This window comes from Mus pahari, chromosome 23 (assembly GCF_900095145.1).
Source record: "Mus pahari chromosome 23, PAHARI_EIJ_v1.1, whole genome shotgun sequence".
NCBI lineage: Eukaryota > Metazoa > Chordata > Mammalia > Rodentia > Muridae > Mus > Mus pahari.
The window spans coordinates 15271235-15281669 of NC_034612.1; the positions used below are offsets into that span (position 1 = coordinate 15271235).

Here is a 10435-nt window from a genome sequence, read left to right on the forward strand (position 1 = left end):
GCACATCATAATCCCCACTTCATTTCCCGACTTTTCCACGAGGAGTCTGGATTCCCCTGACCTAAGAGCACCAGGTGGGGCTGATCTGACTCAAAGTCACATTTGGGCCTTTCTTACTAAGTCGTTTCTATCAACTGACTTTAGCGCCTCTCCCTCAGTTTCTCCACCTATAAAAGCAAGGTTAGAAAAGCCAGAAAACGATACTGGCCTGGTGTGGTTCCAGCCTTCAGTCCCAGCACTCAGGAGGCAGAGGCAGGTGGATCTCTGAGAGTTCGAGGCCAGCCTGGTCTACAGAGCAGGCTGTTCCAGGACAGCCAGGGCTTGTCACACAGAGAAACCCTATCTCCGAAAAACAAAACGAAACACCAGAAAATGGAGCTGGCAAAATGTATCAGAGAGCAAAGGCGCTTGTGGCAAAAGCCTGACCACCCAGTTTCAATCCTGGGAAAAAGAGAACTGACTCCCACAAGCTGTTCTCTAACTAGGGACACACACACACACATACTAATAATAAATATCAAGATATTTTTAAGCCCTAAAATAAACCAAGGTGAATGCACTGGCTGCAGGTCCTGGTATACAGCAGGAGCCCTATTATTGCCACCTCGAAATGATGGATGGACAAAGCCCAGTGTGGGCAGGACATGCTGGGATCCTTTTAACCCTGGCAAAGGCAACAGGCTGCCTCCAGGTCCCCCAGGATCAAGCCAGCGAATCTGCCTGATGCTGTCCGTCTAGGGCAGGACAAAGGTCTGATTCCACGGGAACCCTCTCTCTCTCCCTCTCAGGAGACAGGAAGCATAGATGCCTGGGAGAAAGGCTCCCGGCTCACCCTGAGGATCATGTCAGGCCAGCATCAGACCTGGAACAGGGCATGGGAGGGAGGTGGGCAACTGAGGTGCCCACTGCCACAGTCATGCTCACTGGAGGACAACAAGGTCAGGCAAGAGTCGCCCTGATGACAGAAGAGGACAGCCAGCGGGAGAAGCTACAGGGTTGGGGTAACTCTGCCACCTCCCACGGGCCCACTGCTGGCTGGCCCTTGCGCCCCAGTGAGCAAAGGGGAGGAGTGCATAGAACTAGCAGGAGGGGGGGAGTCCCCCGGGCCCGATTAGCAGGGCAGCTGCAGGCAGGCAGCTCAGCTGTCACACTCCGCCATCACAGGCACCATTAATTGCTGTCATTTGAGGGTGGCCCTGGGGGAAGAAGGGAAGAGGAGGAGAGGGAGGGCAGAGGCGGAGGGGAAGGAAGAGTAAAGGGAGGGGAGGGAAGGGAGGCAGGAGTCTGGCCAGGGCTCAGCACCCAGAGCTGGGAAGGAGCCAAAGAATAAAGGATACTGAGCCAGAGAGAAGGGAAGGGGAACCCTGTGCTCTTCTACCCCGTGGTTTTTACAGCCAGGGTTAGAGGACAAAACCCAAGCTGCTCTCCAGGTGGGAAACAGAGCCCAGAGTGTGAGCCTCCCTCGCTGACCACAGCCCCAGAATCTGCCCACTGAGCCCTGGGCACTCACCTGCCTATCCTGACATGCTTGACCGCCCCGTTCCCGCACTAGCCTTCCCCCATTACAAGCCTTTCTCTCTCTCCATCTTCCAGCCCATCTCTCAGCCGGGGCTCAGGTAAACACCACCTCCTACCCAAGCCTAAAACTCCAGTGGCCCTCCCCTAGAAAGCCCCAGAGCCCCCTCTCCCCACTGCAAGGTCAGAACAACACAGCTGGGCCCACCACAGAACCCCAAGGCTCTCATCAGTGCAGAGAACCTCATATCACTTCCCAGCCTCACTGCCCCCATCTGTAATGGGGGGACAGTGACGTGGCACTTTAGGAGTGCTCTGGAGATCAAACAAGGTCATCCCACAAAGTGGTCAGGGACCTGAGGGTGTGTGCAGGTGACCAGCTTGTTACACAGACTTCTGTTCCCTCAGCAGACTTTCCCGAGGCCCAAGGATCTCCAAAAGGCCTCGTGGCCCTCTGCCCAAGGGGATGGGGCTCGGGGCATCCCCAGTCTGTTCCTGCCGTTCCCAGACAGCCTTGTCTTGGCTGAGGAGCCGCCTGGGTCCCTGGCTCCCCGCCCTCCCCCTCTGTCTGCTTCCCTCTTCCCACAGGCATGATGGATCGCCCCAGTGGAGGAAGCTAAGTGCTTGCAGACAAAAAGCCCTTTTATCGTCCTCGGGTGGGCCACTGGCGTGACAGGCAGATAAGTCAGGCTGAGGTGGCTCCCCATTAGGCGAGATGCGGATGGATGGGGGTGGGGTTGAGGGGGCCCAGCCACCAAGAAGTCCTTTCCACTCTCAAAGACCCAGTGGGCAGCCCCACCCCCGCAGACTCCTGCCCACCCCCTTCCCGCCTCGATGAAACCCCAGCCTATGGCTACGAGAAGTGTCTCCGTCGGTGGCGTGTTTGCCTAGCAGGCAATGTTCGCCCTCCATACCACACAGATCAGTGCGGCGGCACACACACTGAATTGCACACAGACAGCGGAATCAAAAGAACCACAAGTTCAGAGCCAGCCTGAAAGAGGAGAGGAACCACAGCCCCGCTGGCAGGAGCTGGGGGTGGGGGTGGGGATGTTTACACATTCCTCCCCTCAAAACAAAGAGAGGAGTCCCAGCCAGCTAGCCCCTTGGAAGGCTGTACCTCTGCAGAGGTGTGTGTGCCCTCTGCCTAGAGAGCCCTCCCCCAGGCACCAACCTTCTCAGGCCTCAATCCCACGCCATCTTCTTTATTTTACGGTATGTGGCACTTGCCTGCATGTATGTCTGCGTACCACGTGTGCGACTGGTGTGTGTGGAAGCCCGAAGAGGGAGTTGGGTTCCCCTGGAACTGGAGCTAGCAACAGTGTTGAGCTGCCACGAGGGTCACAAAAACAGGAAACAAAGTTGGCCAGGTCCTCCGGAAGAGCATCCAGTGTTCTTAACCACTGAGCCACCACTCCAGCCTCAAATGCCATCTTCCCGAGACTCCAGATGAAGCTATTCCTCATCCTGCACATGCATCCGTAACTGTTCTCGGCTGGTCTCATGTTTCACCCAACGGTCCCTCACATCAGGCTTGCTGATGTGCGCTCACCAAGGACAGGACACTTACTTGTCCCAGCTTGTTGGCATGCTCTCTCAGTCACCTACTGCTCAACCTACACACAGTAGGTGCTTTAGAAAGAAGGAAAGAGTTCAAGGACCCAGGCCTGTCGTCCCAGCGGCAGGAGGAACTCAAGCTCAAAGCCTAACCCAACCTATGAAGTGAGTTCAAGACCATCCAGGGCAACTTAGTGAGACCCTGTCTTGAGAGAGAGAGAGAGAGAGAGAGACAGAGAGACAGAGAGAGACAGAGAGACAGAGAGACAGAGAGACAGAGACAAAAGCTGGAGGTGTGGCTCAGTGGTTAGTGCTTGCCTAGCATGTGTAAGGTTTATTAGATTCTGTCCCCACTACCACAAAAGAAAGGAAATAACAACTAATCCATTAGTGGATAAAGAACTCTCCCAAGAGCGCGGAGGGAGGGGGCAGGAAGGACAAGTCACAGTCCCCAGCTGCTCCCCGCCATGGCTAGGCAACTCTGAGGTAACAAGCGCCACTCCACGTCACTCTGGCCTCCCAGACAGCCTCTGCCTCCCCGACACTCCGCACCAGCTTCCATCAGAGATGCAAGCAGTATGGACCCCACACACATCCAAGACAGCAAGTGGAAATAAGAGATGAACCTACCACGAACTTCCACCAGGAGGCTGTGTTCCTCAAAGACTCAGGAGCACTGTGGGGGGGGGAAAAATGGAGGTCTTATTGCAGGTTCTCATGTGGACAAGGACTTCCCACAGTGACCCCCATGAGGGAGGCACCTTAACACACATCACAGAGCAGTCGACTCAGGCTCAGGCAACCCAAATTCCTGCATTATGAAGGGACAGTTTTCAACCTCAACCTCAACCTCACTCGGTTCCAAGAAGCCCACACCCAGACAGGGACCACCTTAAAAGACCATCATGACCAGGACCCTGCCCCAGCGACTCCCCCCAGGACCCCAAAAACAAGCAAGTGAATTGGCACCTGTCGGGCAGGTCCATTTACCACCTCTACTCCAAACTCCCTAAGAGTGCCTGGTAACACAGGGACGTCATACCACATACACAGGGGGCTGAGGGAGAAAGATCGCGAGTTCAAGGCCAGTGAACTACACAGAGCTCAAGGTCAGCCTGAGCAACTTCATGACATCCTGTCTAAAAAAATACAACGTAAAAAGAAGGGCAGGGATGGTAGGGTGGCCGAGTGGTAGAACCCCTGCCCAGCATGCATGGGGCCTTAGGCTCAAGTCCCGGGTGCCGCCAAGTCAAAAGAAACAAAATTCCTTAACCGAGTTATCATGCAAAGCTGAAGGCAGCAGAGAGCCTGGATCTGAAATGCAGCACAGGTACATTAGCGCCCCAGAGGGGACAACGGCCATTGGCACGGGGCAACACTTCCAGGGTGCAGATTAAGTCTGGAGCCGCCACAACTGCCCGCCAGGGTGGCTGAAATTAAGGCAATGTCAAGTGTGCCAGAAGCAGCTGGAACTCACAGGTGCCGCCGCAGCAAACACAATGGAATCTGGACACAGCCACACAGGTGTCTGCTGTGTGACCTGCACCCACAGGCTCGTGCTCAGAGAGGCTCATGATCCTCCCGCCTCAGCCTCCCCAAAGGCTAAAACTACGACCCTACAACCTCCACTCCACGTCCATTCCTTCTTTACTGTGTGGCAAAACGATGCGTCGGAGACAAAGCGGAGTGAATAACGTACCTCCTGACCCCGCTCGGTCCTCCCTGAGAAACAAGCTGGACCCCAAAGCCATCTATCTCCAAGATACTTCCTAATGCACCGACATCTCAGCCCCAAACCACGTCAGAACCCCAAACGTAAGAGGCCAAGGAAGAGCAAGCAGCCCAGGGGCCCAGTGGTGCACCAGAAGCCACCCCTCTCTGTGCATGTCACATCTCTGAAATGTTCCTCACAGACATGCCGGAACTGAGTATATAAGGAGTCTGAACGTGCATCCTGAGTGCTCCTGTGACTGCTGGCTGGCACTGCCAAGACTCAATCCAGGGCTGGCAGCCCGCTCCAGGCCCTGCACTCCCACCCTGCCTGCCCTGGCAGGCCCCTTAAGCCCCAGGCTTGAAGGGGCAGCTGCCGGCGGCGGCGACTCACAGGAGACCGTGCAGTTGCTTCTTTCTGCCCTGTGTCCTCCTTACGCCTTTGTTTGCCGTGATGCCCCAGGGCTTGGCACCGGGTCCTGCCATCTGCAGCAACTCCAGAGACAGGCCCTGTGGGAAGCTGGAGTGGGGAGGACGGGCATGGCTCCCGGAAGCTTCGGCGGCCAGCCACCTGCAGCCTGTCTGTGATGGGTCAGGCAACTCCAGCCCTTGAAGGTGGTGCCCTCCCTCCCTGGGTCCTACCCTGGGAGGTTAGCTGGGAAACAGGGCCATCATCCCCTAAGACCCTCACTGCCTGGGACCCCTTCAATGCAGTGCCTGGGTGCGTACAAGATCAGTAGGGGCCACTTACGATGAACAGCAGTCAGGCCCGAGGGAGGTGTTCCCCATTTAGGGAGTCCCAGCAGAACTGTTGAGGAAACGACTGCCATGCTGGCAGAAACTGGCAGGAACACATACAAGAGACATAGGGGTAGCTGGGGTCCCATGCAAGGCACTGGACAGAGCAGGCATGGCCACCCACGCAGGGACATCTGGATTCAGCCTAAGCAGCAAGGCCTTCAGTCAGAGCTTGACTGGGGAGGAACAAGGTCCCATGACACTCTGAAGGACAGTTACAAGTGGCGAGAACCACACAAAGTGCGGGGGCCAAAAGGGGATGCCACCAAGCAGACAGCTGGTAGGTGACCAGAGACAGCATTGTGAACCCAAAGAAGGGCATCTCACATGGACCCCCACACACACACTGGACCCCTGTGCAGCTCATACACAGGCCATGTCCTACCTTTTATTGTCAATGTGTCACAACCGAGAGTCACCTACAAGAAGTAACCTCTAGTGAAGAATTGCTTCTACCAGACTGGCCTGTGACCATGTCTGTGAGAGACTGCCCTGACTAAAGGCTGATGTGGGTGGGCCGGGCACACAGTGGGTGGCACCATTCCCTAGGCAGTTGAGCCTGGACAGTCTAAGAAAGCTAAGCTAGCAGAGCCAGACCAAGCGAGACCCAGCACGCAACATTTCTTGTGGGTTTTGCTTCAGTTCCTGATTGAGTTCTTGCCCTGATTTCCCTCAGTGATGGACTGTGCTCCAGAAAGTGTAAGTAGAAATAAACTCTTCCCTCCACAAGCTGATTTTAGTCATAGTGCTTCATCACAACAAAAGAAATCAAATATCAGGCTTACACGTGTGTGCACGCACGCACGCACACACACACACACACACACACACATACATAAGCACACACTCATACAACCCAGACAGACAGACAGCAGCTGGTTCCCATGTGCAATACTCCTAGCAGATGGCCTTGCCCTCCTGCCCTGGGGAGCACTCTCCCGCCACAGGGAGCACTCCCTGGGTTCCTGCCTGCTCAGCACACTCGGCAAGCCTCCAGCACTCTCCCTTGCTTTCACTCATTCCCTCCACCATCAGTAATGTCACACGCATGCACGCGTGCGCACGCGCACATACACACACACACACACACACACACATACACGCACGCACGCTGTTGGCCTGTTTGGCTTGCAGCCACTCTGGTTCCCCTTCACAGGCAGTCTGCTCAGAAGCACACACGTGGCACGCATGCACACGCCTCTCCATCCTGCCCCGCCCATCCCCTGTGCACACTTGGCAAGCCCTGTCTTCACATCCACGGCTCCTCTCGCCCAGTGCTCCTTGCCAGATGCTCCCTAAACAGCCCTCACTCAGCAGGCACACTGGGTGTGCGGTGCCCCTCCTTCCCAGCTAATATCTAGCTCCCCCCTCCCACCCACCCAGAGGAAGCTCCAAGGGCCCCTCCTGCCCCCTGGGGTTTAGAAGTCAGTTCCCAGCAACACAGCTGGGGGGAGGGGACACTTTCCAAGGCACCTCTCCCAGGCCTCAGGCAGCCGCTGTCCTTAAAGGAAGGCCCACTGGCTGAATCTCCAACTTGTTCCCCCAACCCCATCCCTGCCTTCCTAGGAATGGGGCAACCACCAACCCCTTCTCCTCCGGGAAGCTATCTGATTGTCCCCTGGCCCAGCTCAGAAACAAGTTACAGGAGGACAAGAGGCTGTCCCTAAGAACAATAGGCCACCCAAGAGGGACTGAACCCCCAACTCCAGGCCAGGGAGAGACATGTGGCCAAAAACACAGAAAGATCAGACCTTAGACCGACAGGGCACAGCCACACACCCCCACCGGGGACCAGGAAAAGCAGCTCTAGGAACCCCCAGCCATCCTATAATGGGGGAGGGGTACAATGGGGGAGGGGCACACAGAAGTGGAGCTGCAGTAAGAGGCTCAAGACCAAGGACCAGCTAGAGGTGAAGGGCCCGCACGAGGGGACAAGGAGCACCAACCTGCTCTCACTTTTAGGGGTTACAGGCATGAGATGACAGGGCCAGCCTGCATACCCAGGGCAGTCTCTGGACCTGAGGCAGCGCCCTCTCAAGACCCCATCTGTCCCCTTCCACAGAAAGAGCTAAGCAGTCAGGACCTAAGCCATGTGCCTGCAGAAGTAGCCAAACCCAGCTCTGTGCTCCTCAAGGGCCCAGCCAGCCGTGCCAGGCCTGGGGCTCCCAGTTCCTGGGCCCAGGACAGGTGACAGAAACTGTCTACTGGGGACGATCCCAGGGGGCAGTGGGCACAAATGCTGCCATGACCTGCCAACCTCCTCCTGGCCAGCAGTCATGCCCTCCATAGAACAGATGACCCAATTTGGTCCCCAGGTAAAAGAAGTGTGGATGGGCAGAAACCCTGGAACCCAATCACAAGCAAGACCCAAACCGTGCCCTGCAGCCCACACTCCAAGCCAGACCACTGCTGCCCCCGGGCCTGGAACAAGGCACTTGGCATTTAGTCCCCACGTAGGACCTTCTGTTTTCCATTCAGATACCTGGAGAAGTAACCCTGCTCACCAGGAGCCTATCTTCCCCTACATAAATTCCCCACAGCTCTATATAGCCAAGAGACCCAACTGCGGGAACACCAAGAGAGGCAAGAGTCTAGAGAAGCCCTAAACTAGACACAAATCTAGTCCAGCCCTCAACACGCACGTGATACACACACCACACCACACCCCGTCCCAGCCCCATGCCAGTCCTACATAAACGGCTGTCTGAGGACTTGGACCAACACAGCACACGGCTGCCCACAGCTGGAGTGGCCAGATCCCCAAAGCTCTGTGGGACCTGGGGGATTTCCCCCACCTTCCCAGGATAGCCCAGCTGGGCACGTCTTTCCACATCAGGTAAACAGGAAGCCTACCCTGTCCCCCAGGGGCCTGTGTCACTGTGGGAGCCAACAGCTGAGACAGCCCAGCAAAGGAGGCAGCTCCACCGCCCTTCCATTTAGAAGCCGCGGGGACATTTTATTTTCCTTCTCAAGTGACAGCCGAGACGCCCGCCCTCGGCGGCTCTCCTTGAAGCTGCAGAGAAGCAATCACAGGGAGGCCACCAAGGTCTCAGCTCCAGCAGCTCGGCTGCCACGGCCACGGCAGGAGGCGGTTGGCGGCAGCCTTACCCCTGCAGCCCTCCCAGGAGCAGGGCAGGGGCTGTGAAACCAAGGCCAAGAGGGCCAGTAGCACAGGGGTGGGGTGGGGTGGAGGGGACACCACATGACAGGGCCTTAGCGACAAGAATGAGGGGATGTGGGCTGCACCAAGAGGATCACAAGGTCAGGAGAGAAATTGAAAGCAGGGCTGCCCCCCCACCCCTGAAGTGCACCTGCCTGCTCCCCAAGACATCAGGCCTCTTCAGTCTGGGTATAGTGATGGGGGTGGGGGGGGGCGTGCAGGGGGAGGAGCTGACATCATGGGAACAATACCCAGAGCCATCATGTGGGCTTTGTACCAGCCACTGTAATGTCTCCTCAACCCTATGAGGAAAGCGCCAGCCTTCCCCCAGCCCCAGAACCACAGGGACAGAGAGAATTGGGGGATGGGGAGTGATAATCCATCCTCACTCAGGATTTGGGAACCTGGTCCTCCACCTATACATGTGGCAGCTCAGAGGAGCCATCTAGCTTCTCACCCAGGGCGGGCGGGTCGGGGATGGGGTGGGGAGGAGGGGAGGGACCATCTACACAAGGCAGAACCAGAGGGAGCAATTAGAGGCCGAGGCCAGGATGAAGCCGCATCGACCGCCTTCCCAGGGAAGGGGCCTCTCTGTGGTCAGAGGCAGTCTGGCTCACAGCCAAGCACAGGGCCAGGCCAGGACAAACCAGGCCGGGAGCCCACAGAGGCCCAGGCAACCCGAGACGCCATCTGCTATCCACCTGTCTGTCAGCCATCACCCACATGGGCCTAGCCCCATGCAAACCTTCACTCCCAACAAGTGCCGCTCTGGTATTATTAACTACTATTGTTATTAGTTTTGTTTTTCCGTGCAGCTAGCTAGGGGGTAAGGTAGAAGAACCTAGGCCCCCAGGCATGTCAAAGTAAGCGCCCTACCACTAAGCTACTACATCACCAGCACACTTTACCACGTTCCACACAGGGGGGGGGCCTTGGGGGGATGACACAGGAAAAGGGGTCAAGGCCCCACAGAGAGGACTTAACCTTCCCAGCTGTCTCTGTGTATTCCTGGCCTAGGGAATGGGGGGGGGGCAGGGATCAGGAGAGCAGATGGGGGGTGCTGCCCTTGGGGCCCATCTGCAGAGAGGACATAGCAAGGCTACTCACAGGCCTGTAGAGTCACCAGGCTGGGTCAGAAAACGGCCAACAATCCCCACCAAGCTTGCTCTGTGAGGCTCAACCCAGTGTCTAGGCAAAGTTGGGCTTGCTACAGAGGGTCCCGGCCTCAGCCCATGGAAGAGGAACAGGCCACTAGCGGCCACATGTGCTGGGCCAGGGGCTGCGGCACAGATCAGGGCCGTGATCGATCTCCAGAACGCAATTAATTGCCTGGGTCAAGAGGCGGATTAAAGAGATCTGTCACCCGGGGCTCAGGGGACAGTCAAGAGTCTTGAAACCAGAGATAGAAGAGGCAGCTGGCATGGAAGGGGTCGTGTGGGAGGCAGACCCTTGCTCCCTACTCCCCATGCACGAAGTCCCCTGTGTGAGCTGACACTGCCTGCCGCGACTGTCGACCTCACAGTGCCCAGTGCAGATCCAGGAGGGAAGTTCATCTATAGCCCTTGCAATAAGGATCAAACCTAAGAGACTGGCTCGCAGCCAAGCGTGGTGGCACACGCCTTTAATCCCAGCACTTGGGAGACAGAGGCAGGCGGATTTCTGAGTTCGAGGCCAGCCTGGTCTGCAGAGTGAGTT

At 56.9% G+C, this 10435-nt stretch overlaps 1 protein-coding gene across 14 annotated transcripts in view; it reads right to left on the reverse strand.

The window, feature by feature from the left end:
* Ncor2 (nuclear receptor corepressor 2) overlaps positions 1–10435 on the reverse strand; it is a 161570-nt gene that overhangs the window by 131954 nt on the left and 19181 nt on the right. For 13 of the 14 annotated variants that reach the window (XM_021186851.1, XM_029533571.1, XM_029533577.1 and 10 more), the window contains exon 2: positions 3703–3748. The exons of the other annotated variant lie outside the window; for it this stretch is intronic. The gene's annotated coding sequence lies outside the window, so the exon portion shown is untranslated. The remainder of the gene's footprint in view (positions 1–3702; positions 3749–10435) is intronic. 14 annotated transcript variants of the gene reach the window in all.